The sequence below is a fragment of the Pleurodeles waltl genome, chromosome 6 (genome assembly GCF_031143425.1).
Source record: "Pleurodeles waltl isolate 20211129_DDA chromosome 6, aPleWal1.hap1.20221129, whole genome shotgun sequence".
NCBI lineage: Eukaryota > Metazoa > Chordata > Amphibia > Caudata > Salamandridae > Pleurodeles > Pleurodeles waltl.
In genome coordinates, this window is record NC_090445.1 from 1523412767 (window position 1) to 1523424053 (window position 11287).

An 11287-nucleotide genomic window follows, 5' to 3' on the forward strand; every position below is an offset into this window, starting at 1 on the left:
CTGGTGGGGTGTCCCTTTTTGTCCCTGTCGTATGCTGGGTTTATATTCCTGTGTGTTTATATACTAGCCTTGTCTGTTAGTGTGTTATTACCTGTTTTTTTGTTTTCATATTAATTTGGGGAGGAATGCACTGTTGCCTGTAATCAGGCAATCTCCTGACGTGATCTCCGGGGAGGGGGCTATACCAACCCACCCACCCCCCTTTATTGGTGCCTAATTGTTGGGCTGACGCAGCGTCCGCTATAAGGGTTAAATAGCCCGTGACGTTGACGACGGGGGGGTCTTTCGAGTGAGTTAATAAAGTTGTTACAGTTCCCACTCATCGTTCTGCGTACTCCTTTGATGCCTACACCACAGCCAGTATCAAATTCCAGTGGCTCTAGGTCTCTAGTTCAGAAAATAGGTGGAACAAAGAGTGAGGAGTGTGAGGTGGACTTTTGGGACGAAAAGAAAATGTACTAAGGACCTGATTTAAGAAAAAGTGGCACTGCATCCAATGCAATGCCACTTTTCTTTCTCCCCATAGAGCCCTTCTAATGGCACCTTGTGTGCGCCATATTCAACATACGGCGCACCATGGCGGTAGTTAGGAAACTAGTTTCAACATTTTTTATGCTTGTTTGATGCTTTGCAGGATTAGCGTAAAAAATGTTGACACTAATCCTGCAAAGCTCACTGAGGCCCATTAAAAATAATGGTGTGTCTCCTTTTAAAGCCTGCTCTGAGCAGGCGTTTTAAGTGCTGAAAAAATGACACAATGAAGTCTTTTTGCATACATAATCCCTGGTGCACTTTGTAAATTTAGCACCGCAATTTTGGCCTCGTTGGGCCATATTAGAGTAAAAAAATTATGTTAATGTGGCGCAAGGAAACTCAAAGGGCTCTTTTAAATCTGCCCCTAAGAATGGATGTGTTGACGACGTTCAAGAAAATAGGTTTACTACAGTTCTGACTTTGACCACATGGTGGTGCTGTTTTCACATGGTAACAGCGTGAAACGACTACATGTGAGTACTACTCGTTTACATCTCTAGCCTCTTTCAAATCCAAACATATTCACAGACGTGTTAAGATACCTTCTAAAGTTTGCTAAGCACCTTAGTCTGAGGAAGGACAATCTTTAAAGAGTCTCAAGGTGAGGCACTCCTAAGAGGTGGGCAAGAACAAAAATGTTCAAGGCCCGGCTTCTATAAAAGCTCGAGCAAGAGCCCGGTCCTGAATATTTTTGGCACGTAAACCGTGCAGCAAACGTCATTTTAACTTTCTTCAATAAAAAAAAAAGTCAATTTGCATAACATGCAAAAGGTTTTCACTTTAGTGTATCAAATTGTATCATTGTATTGCCTATTTTATCACTGAAGTTATGTGTTTTAAGCAGGAACTCAGAAACATTCGCACCCGCCCACACCATGACGACAATGCCATCATTAGTGAATCAAGGTCCATATTTATACTTTTTTAGCGCCGCATTTACGTCGTTTTTTGACACAAAATCGGCGAAGACCAACAAAAATACAATTGTATTTTGTACGTTTGCACTGCTTTTGCGTCACAAAATGACGCAAATGCGGAGGTAAAAATGTATAAATATGGGCCCAGGAATCCTGTGAGTTGCCATGTGCGCCCTATATGAGACCTAGGTTGTTATTATACATGGAGTAACATTATGGTCTACTATACCAAAGACGAGAGGTTTTTTAGAGCTCAAATCCTGTACTCATGCATTTCAAGGTGCTCCTTCATTTAATAATGAAGAAAAACGAGGCTCGGTGTATCAAAATAAGGCTAGGATCACACAATTTGGTCAAGTGGGGAAGCTGGGAAGGATCCCAGTTTTTTTGGTTTCATATTGTATTGTACTTCAATTTTATATAGTGCTTACTACCCTCAATTAAACATTGAAGCTCTTTACAGCGAGTAAGGTGAGAGCGTGCAATTCAGTCACTAGATAAATATCTGACTCTCTAATTTGAAATCAAAGGTTACTGCTCTCTCTTGAATTCTTGGTGCTTGAGGTTAGAGTGTGTGTGACAGGTAAAAGCCACAACATGGCTAGGCTTGTTTTGGCCTTGAGGGTCCAAGGTTACTCGGCAATGAGCCACAGCTAGGCATCTGGCATCAGTATTCACCAAGATGCTGGCACCATAGGCACTGGAAAATAAAACATTGTTTGAGAAGGAGTTAAACTTTTTCAACAGAAAAAATGAGGGATAATACTTGATTCTGCTTCTTTAATAAACTCAGGACTTCTGGTCACTAATGTTAATTAAATCTTCATGGCGTGGCAAAACCAAGGGTTCTTATTATGATGGTTTAATGCACGCCTATCATAACAGTGGAAGGATAAGCCACAGCTTCCAATAAAAAGAATAACAAGTAGAATCTGTGAGCACTTGTTCAACGGTCATGTGGGTCCAAATACATCTTAACTGGATTAACATTATATCCAACCGAAGTAAAAAAATATTTTCCTATAAATAATTTCAAGGCAAAAAATCATGAGATGGGGTTTTTACTCTGATCTCTACAACAAATGTAATAATGAAACCACACATATAACAGCGATTTTATAACTAATTAAAGCAATCAAATTCCACAGCACAGACCTAAGCGTGTACAAACATCCTACTTCACTTATTTACATTCAGACACATATTTCGGATTAAGACCACAAATGAAGCACACTACGTGCAAACAGATATATCTGCATGTATTTGAAAGTTTGTGCACCTAGTGATATAGTAATCGATAATCTGTCATCAAAACAAGGGAATCCTCACACAAGTAGTCAACAATGGATTTAATCAATCAAGAACAGCAATCAGGAAAACTACCTCTTCACAACAGATGATTTACATTCGCTTTGTTATCCAAAAATATCACATTCAAGTGAAATACATTTTGGGTTTGTGGGATGTCAGTAAACTATAGCTTGACCTTGAATATAAATAGATATATAAGAACATGCATCTATTCAAATGAACCCAACAAAAAAAAGAAAAAATAAACCTTATTGCAGAAGTGCTTTTCTCATAAGGCATCATAGAGGATCTCAGTAGTCAATTACTAGTCATGAATACAACGTGTCCGAAATGCATGCATTTGTTACCATTGTGCACTACATGGAAATACTTGTGCCTCAATGAGGGTATTATTGCTGTGACGTGAGAGTCAGCATCTGGTACAACTGCTGATAAAAAGGTGTTTGTAAAAGAGTGCACAATCTCATCTTGTCTCTCAAGAGAAGTCTCATTTCACACATTTGTTTGTTTTTCTTCTTTATTAGGCAGTGCAGGAATGCATTTTATTGCAGTATGAGAGCCAGATACATACTAGATTTTCAAGTTAACAAGACTTTGTTAATGATTTACATCTGGATAAGTTATACTTAATGCACGCCCACGTAAACTTATATTTTGAAGCACTTTTGACAATGAAGCTTGGACTGGCCGTATGGGAATTATGATGGACACCCTTCAGATAGACTGAGTCTCGCCAGGAAGGGCTGGGGCATAGTATGTATTAGGCAGATGCTCCCAGCTCTGCTGCAGATGCTTTTATTTCATCAATAAGATTCCGAATGCCAACAATTTTCTCAAAAGAAAGTTTTAGAGCCATTTTTAAAGTTGCTCATTCTCTAGTAGTCATTCTCAACACTCAAATGGTGACCCCTTCATTCCAGCTCTGTGAAACCTTCTGTACAGTGCTTAATTAGAGCCGGTGTTAGATGGTGCACGGTACTGGCATTTAATTCTCAACATCTGCAGTTAAGAAAGCTCAACTCAGTGTGGTGCTGAGTATCTATTTCTGATGTGAGTATGTCAGCATGTGAAGCAATTCAACATAAATTAAAAGTTTATAAAACCAGCAGGCACAGACAGCTCCTACGGCTTTTCTTAACCTAGAATAGTACAAACTGTTACACTTGTAAGGATGTGATAATTAGAAGTTGAGTTAGTACTAAAAATTGGCAGCACCGAGAATGGCATTTCGTGGTGTGGGCTGCAGTGAACTCCAGTAAAATACTTTGGGCCCGGGCAATGACTTTTTTTTATTTCTTACAAATTAAGCACTGCTGTATTTCTTTTTCTCTGACAAAGTTAATATTACATTGCTCTAGGGTTGGAGAGGAAATCATCTTTGAAGTTTCTGCCCTTTCATCTAGAGTTGCCTTATGCCCAGTTTCTCACAATTCAGGACTAACTCTTAGACCTGCCCAACTCCGGATGACATTTTAGAAAAAAAAAACAATTTTGGAGGCGGGTTAGGTAGACTTTAGACCCAAAAGAAGTACTGAGATGATCTCACTATCGGTATTGGATGACCTGTGCCTTGCGACTGATATCAACAATGTAAGTGCCCTTATTCTCTTAGATTTATCATTGGCATGTGACACTGTTAACCATACCATCCTTTTAGAATGGCTTTCTCAGATAGGTCTTCAAGGCTTACCTTGGAATTGGGTTATTCTCCACCTATCAGGCTGCTGGCAGAAAGATGTCCTCCATCCTTTCATCTTGAAGTTCAAAGTATGTGGCTTTGGAGTTCCTAAAGTTCAGCCTCATCTCCAAGCCTTCTCAATGTATCTGATGCTCTGCTGACAATTTGATCAAATCTCATGGTATACAACTTAAAAAGATGACACCCAGATCCTCTTGAAAATTTGTGTAAATAGTCCTTCAGCATTGTCTCAGAGAAGTTAGAGACTGTATGCAAACCAATTGGCTGAGGTTCAATTAAAGAAAATCGAGGTTCTAATTGTTTTTGAACCAATGCTTTCTGGTCGAGTTATAAAGGCCACTGTCCTGTCCTGTTCCCGTCAGTAAAATACTGTGGTGTTATGACTGATGACCAGCTCAGGCTGGTCCCACACGAAAATGCGATAGTTTCAACTTGCATCTTCCAATTTAGATCATTTGCCATGAATCTTTCATTCATTTCCCCTGAAGTGTGCAACATGGCTACTCTGGCCTTGGTAGGCTCAAACTAGCTAGCAGCAATTCCTTGTGAATGGGGCTTCTTTTCCTTCTTTTGGAGAAGCTGCAGGTGGGCCCAACTCATGCAGCCAGCCCACCTTCTGGCCACCTAGATCCATCCATGCCAAACCTCTGAAGCATAAGTTACACTGGTTCCTGATTGAATCAAATTCAAAGACCTTCGCTCAGTGCATGAAGCACATCCTGGCAAGGCCCCCTTCTTTCTCTGACTTCACTGTTGCTGCACAGCTCCAGGAGAGTCCTCCATTCAGCCTCCAGTAACGTGGTGCCCGGTCCTTGATTTAGGAAAGAATAGCTTGATACTTTTTTTCAGCATTTGCTCCCAAATGCTGGACTTTCTTGACAGCTCGACTTTGTGTTACTCTTATATTCCTCTCCTGTAGAAAGGCCCTCACAAGTTTCAGCTCAGTACCATATGTCTAGTGCTGAGGGAACCTATGGTTCTATAAAAACTCATTAACATACCTTAACATAAGTTGTTAGTATAGTGCGTTGCTCTACACCTTATGTAAAATGAATTTGTCAAGTGCTTTGTTTGAACGGCCCACATAAAAATATTGGGCAGGTACTTCGTTCTATGAACGAAAGGAGGTTCTGTCTGAAGGTTGGTTTGATGGCTACTGTCGAATGTGTAGGTCTGGTGATTTACAGACTAGGCTATCTGAAAGGTGGTGGTTTGGTACTCTGTCCGACAGCCTGTGTGCCAAAAGTAGCTGGCCTAATAGTGTTATAGGCAGCTGATGTGGAAGAAAGTCGCTGGTATGGAAGATACTTGGCCTGAGGGCCAGAGCTGAAGACTTTGGAAGGGAAAGGGGAGGGGAGGCCATTGTTTACGGTTCGAATCTGGCCTCGGATCATCTTTCTATGGTTTTGGGTAATCACTTAATATTCCCGTGTCTACAAATGCGTAAGTTATTTGGTTCTGCGCTCTAATGCTTTTTCGGCAAGTTTGCCTTATATAAAACTGCTAAAAATATATATGGGAGTTTGTTCGATAACTAATGCGTTTGAAGTTCGCAGTGTAAAGTCAGTTTGCCACGCGCATAAGTCCATTTAATAACAATCCACCTTCACCATCATCAGTCTCAGCAAAGAGTAGATGACTATGAAAGGCTCTGTTGAAGTTTAACTCGTGCCTGAGGCCAGTGTGGGAAGATCTCTCTGCTGAGGAAGTTGCCAGCGCGCGCTCTCACAAATCTTTCACGAGCATTACATTTACCGCATAAAATAACATACGTTCCCGTGGGCGATTTTCTGTTTCTGCCTTTCGAAAGCAGACATGCCTATAGTAATGTCTGTCACCGATGAAAACTGAAATTACATGGATGAGTAATGATTCAGAACGGCGTAATGGTCCATTTACTGTCATCTGTGCACTTTTTAGCACTCCTTCAGTGCCATTATTGCCAGAAAAGCACACTTTTCTCCACAGCTCGTCCATCTCGCTGTGTGCCCCTTGTCAAATACCAATTTCCAAGTGTCATTGCCTGCCCAAGGCACGCACTCCTCCCGCAATCCTATAGGAAACTTGCGAGGGCAGGGGTGTAGGAGACAATACATTTCTGGGGGGGACAGGGACAGCATTGGGGACTTTCAATCAACCCTATACAAATCGCTTGTTGTTTGCGAACTGCTGGCTCCGATAAATATACACAATCATATATATTGGAAGTGAAATAGGGAGAAAGGAAGGCATGTTTTCGAACTCTGAAAGTATCTTTTATTTTTATTTACATTCACAAAGTAATTAGCTCAAACGTGAACATAACATGTTGATAAACCTTGCATCTTCATGCACCAAGCAAATAAAGGTAGGAGGATAAAAAGGAAGAACATACCCTTTGCGCCCCACACCCATCATGCCCCTCGCCTCATGCCAATTGGAACCGCACTGGAGATATCAAAAGCAATTAGGTACAACAGCTGTAAACTGTGCTCGGCAACCATAGTGCCAATAACACTTCTACTCCTGTGTGTGATCTTGGGAAGCTCAGCTCCACATCAGTCATAACTAGAAACATTTCAACTGAAGACGCTCTTGGAGCTACAGGCTATACAGGGAGTGCAGAATTATTAGGCAAATGAGTATTTTGACCACATCATCCTCTTTATGCATGTTGTCTTACTCCAAGCTGTATAGGCTCGAAAGCCTACTACCAATTATCATATTAGGTGATGTGCATCTCTGTAATGAGAAGGGGTGTGGTCTAATGACATCAACACCCTATATCAGGTGTGCATAATTATTAGGCAACTTCCTTTCCTTTGGCAAAATGGGTCAAAAGAAGGACTTGACAGGCTCAGAAAAGTCAAAAATAGTGAGATATCTTGCAGAGGGATGCAGCACTCTTAAAATTGAAGCGTGATCATCGAACAATCAAGCGTTTCATTCAAAATAGTCAACAGGGTCGCAAGAAGTGTGTGGAAAAACCAAGGCGCAAAATAACTGCCCATGAACTGAGAAAAGTCAAGCGTGCAGCTGCCACGATGCCACTTGCCACCAGTTTGGCCATATTTCAGAGCTGCAACATCACTGGAGTGCCCAAAAGCACAAGGTGTGCAATACTCAGAGACATGGCCAAGGTAAGAAAGGCTGAAAGACGACCACCACTGAACAAGACACACAAGCTGAAACGTCAAGACTGGGCCAAGAAATATCTCAAGACTGATTTTTCTAAGGTTTTATGGACTGATGAAATGAGAGTGAGTCTTGATGGGCCAGATGGATGGGCCCGTGGCTGGATTGGTAAAGGGCAGAGAGCTCCAGTCCGACTCAGACGCCAGCAAGGTGGAGGTGGAGTACTGGTTTGGGCTGGTATCATCAAAGATGAGCTTGTGGGGCCTTTTCGGGTTGAGGATGGAGTCAAGCTCAACTCCCAGTCCTACTGCCAGTTCCTGGAAGACACCTTCTTCAAGCAGTGGTACAGGAAGAAGTCTGCATCCTTCAAGAAAAACATGATTTTCATGCAGGACAATGTTCCATCACACGCGTCCAAGTACTCCACAGCGTGGCTGGCAAGAAAGGGTATAAAAGAAGGAAATCTAATGACATGGCCTCCTTGTTCACCTGATCTGAACCCCATTGAGAACCTGTGGTCCATCATCAAATGTGAGATTTACAAGGAGAGAAAACAGTACACCTCTCTGAACAGTGTCTGGGAGGCTGTGGTTGCTGCTGCACGCAATGTTGATGGTGAACAGATCAAAACACTGACAGAATCCATGGATGGCAGGCTTTTGAGTGTCCTTGCAAAGAAAGGTGGCTATATTGGTCACTGATTTGTTTTTGTTTTGTTTTTGAATGTCAGAAATGTATATTTGTGAATGTTGAGATGTTATATTGGTTTCACTGGTAATAATAAATAATTGAAATGGGTATATATTTTTTTTTGTTAAGTTGCCTAATAATTATGCACAGTAATAGTCACCTGCACACACAGATATCCCCCTAACATAGCTAAAACTAAAAACAAACTAAAAACTACTTCCAAATATATTCTGCTTTGAAATTAATGAGTTTTTTGGGTTCATTGAGAACATGGTTGTTGTTCAATATTAAAATAATCCTCAAAAATACAACTTGCCTAATAATTCTGCATTCCCTGTATAAACATGGATTCTTTAATCTCTGTATAAACTGCAGTCACTAATTTCTTTAGAATCAGCTGTTTGTGATGCACCAAGTCACTGATTATAAAGAAAATACATCTGAAAATGACTATAATAGGGTTATTACAGTCGAGTTCTGACATTACAATGCCTTCTGCCAGAGCTAGCAGCGAAGGTGCAAGGCAGATCAGGTCGCAGAGCATAATTAATGCAGCTGTTTAAAGCAAAAAATGGAATGTTGCTTTTCTTTCTTCTGCTCTACTTTAATAGCTTGGAATGACAGAAGCTATGCACTAAGGTTTTAAGTGGTTTGTGGGAAAGTTGGTGGTGTGACCATGTATTATATGGGGTAAAATACCCCCTTCGTACATAAGGATATAGGATATTGCAAGTCACCTTGAAGTTCATACCTTATAAACAAGCATTGGCAAAGCCAATAGGTCTCACCTATGCAAGTTCTGTTGCCTTTGCCAATGTGTTTTAGCCATGCTGTACACTAGTAAGACTACTATTCAGCATGGCTCAAAGTTAATGGCATAAAGGAGAATGATGCGTCATCGACTGGTGTGGCGGAGTGTCATGGAGTAAGTAGAGTGTCCTAGAATGGAGCAGTAAACTAACTTTAAAGGAACAGGGGTCCCTTGAATAAAATGCAAGACCACTCCCATAAAAAATTATATTAAAGTAGTATGCAAATGGAATGTGTCATGCATTTATTCAATCAAAATATAAAAGATCAAATGTAGTGGGTAAACATCAACAGGGGAAATCAAGAAAGACTGGCATTCAGGCATTACACAAGTTATCTTTAAATGTCACCAATAACAAGAAAAATGTAAAAAGTAACATAAATAGTACAGAGGTTCGGAGGAGGCTGGCCTTGTTTGTAGTAGGTACCTATGGTACTTACACCTTATACCAGGTCCAGTTATCCCTTATTAGTAAAATGCAGGCAGTGTCTAGAAGCCAGGCTCTCTAGGGGTAGCTGTAACTGAGCAACCAAGGCTTATCTAGTAGACATATAAAGCTCATGCAATACCACTGTAGTCACACAGACATGAAAGAAAATACTCAGTGTTACAAAAATAAAGGTACTTTATTTTAGTGACACAAATGTCACAAATACCATAGAGACTATACTCCCTTAGGAGATAAGTAATACACCAATTATATACACTACTATGCAGCAATAGCAATAAAAACAGTTAGAAAACAGTGCAATTAGTGAAAATCACAATGGTTAGAAATGGGCTTAGGGGAAACACAAACCATATACTAAGAAAGTGGAATGCGTATGTCGGTTTCCCACCCAGGCAAGTGTGGTGTGTAGAGGGGCGCTGGGAGTATTAGAAAACACCAAAGGTAAGTAATAGAACCCACCTCAGAGCCCAGGAAAGCAGGAGTAAATCACAGTAACTTTCCTAGAACACACAAGAACACGAGAAAGAAGATAATGCAAGAACCAGAAGAGACCTCAAGACATAAAGGGTCGATTCATGGACCTAAAGACCTGTGGAAGAATGGGACTAAGTCCAAGAAGCACAGAAGAGTCCAGGGAGGACAGGAGCCCCTGCTAACCCGAATCAAGGTGCAAAAGAAGAACCACTGGTGAAGAACAACAGTCAGTACTGCACCCAAGAAGATGGATGCGGGTTCCTGGTTGGTTCAGATGATATCCCACACCGGATGGATGATTGCAGTTTGGTTTGCCTCGCTGGATTCCGCCAACAAGCCTTGGCACACACAAAGCTCACGGTTAGCGGAAAATGGCACTGCCCAGGACCAGGAGGGACCTGGTGGGCTCTACCCAGGAGGGGGAGTCAGAGAGGGCTCTCAGAAACTCAGAGAGCCCACAGAAGACCAGGCAGTGCACACAGGAGTCCCCCAGCATGGGGACAAAGGAGTTGCAAAGGGAGGCCCACGCAGCACAAAAACACAGGATCCCACGCCGCCAGAGAACCACTCAGGAAGCTGTGCATCGCAGCAAAGAGTGCTGGGGGCCGGTGCTACATTGTGCACAAAGAATTTCATAGAAGGATGCCAACAAGCCTTTGCAACTGAAAAACACGTGGTGCAAAGGGGTACTGTCTTGCATGGAAGGCAAGCTCTTACCTCCACCATAGTTGGACAGTAGGACATCAGGACCTTCGGAACCACTTCAGTCCACCACCTGTGATGCAGAATCCATGCAAGTCGTCAGGAGAGGGGACCCACGCAGATGGTCGTCGTTGCAAAGGGGTGCCTGCTGAAGCAGGGGAGTGACTCCTTCACTCCAAGGGAGATTCCTTCATTCTTTTAGTGCAGGCTGAAGACAGGCTGTCCTCTGAGGATGCACGACTGGGAAATAGTTGCATTTGCTGGCAAGAACTGAAGATACAATGTTGCAGAAGTCGTCTTTGCTTCTTTGTTGCAGTTTGTGGAGTTCCTGGAGGGTCCAGATGCAGTTTCTTCAGTGAGAAGGTGAAGTAAAGGATGCAGAGGATTCCTGCTGGAGTCTTGCAATCCGAATCTGAAGAACCTCCCAAAGGAGAGACCCTAAATAGCCCTGAAAGGGGGATAGGTCAGCTAAACAGGTAAGCATCTATCCGGGGACGGCTCTGACTTTCCGTTTCTGACCGCGGCTGAACCGCTGAACATAAAATATACCCATCTAATAGCTAAATTGTTGTGTGAAAAGGTCA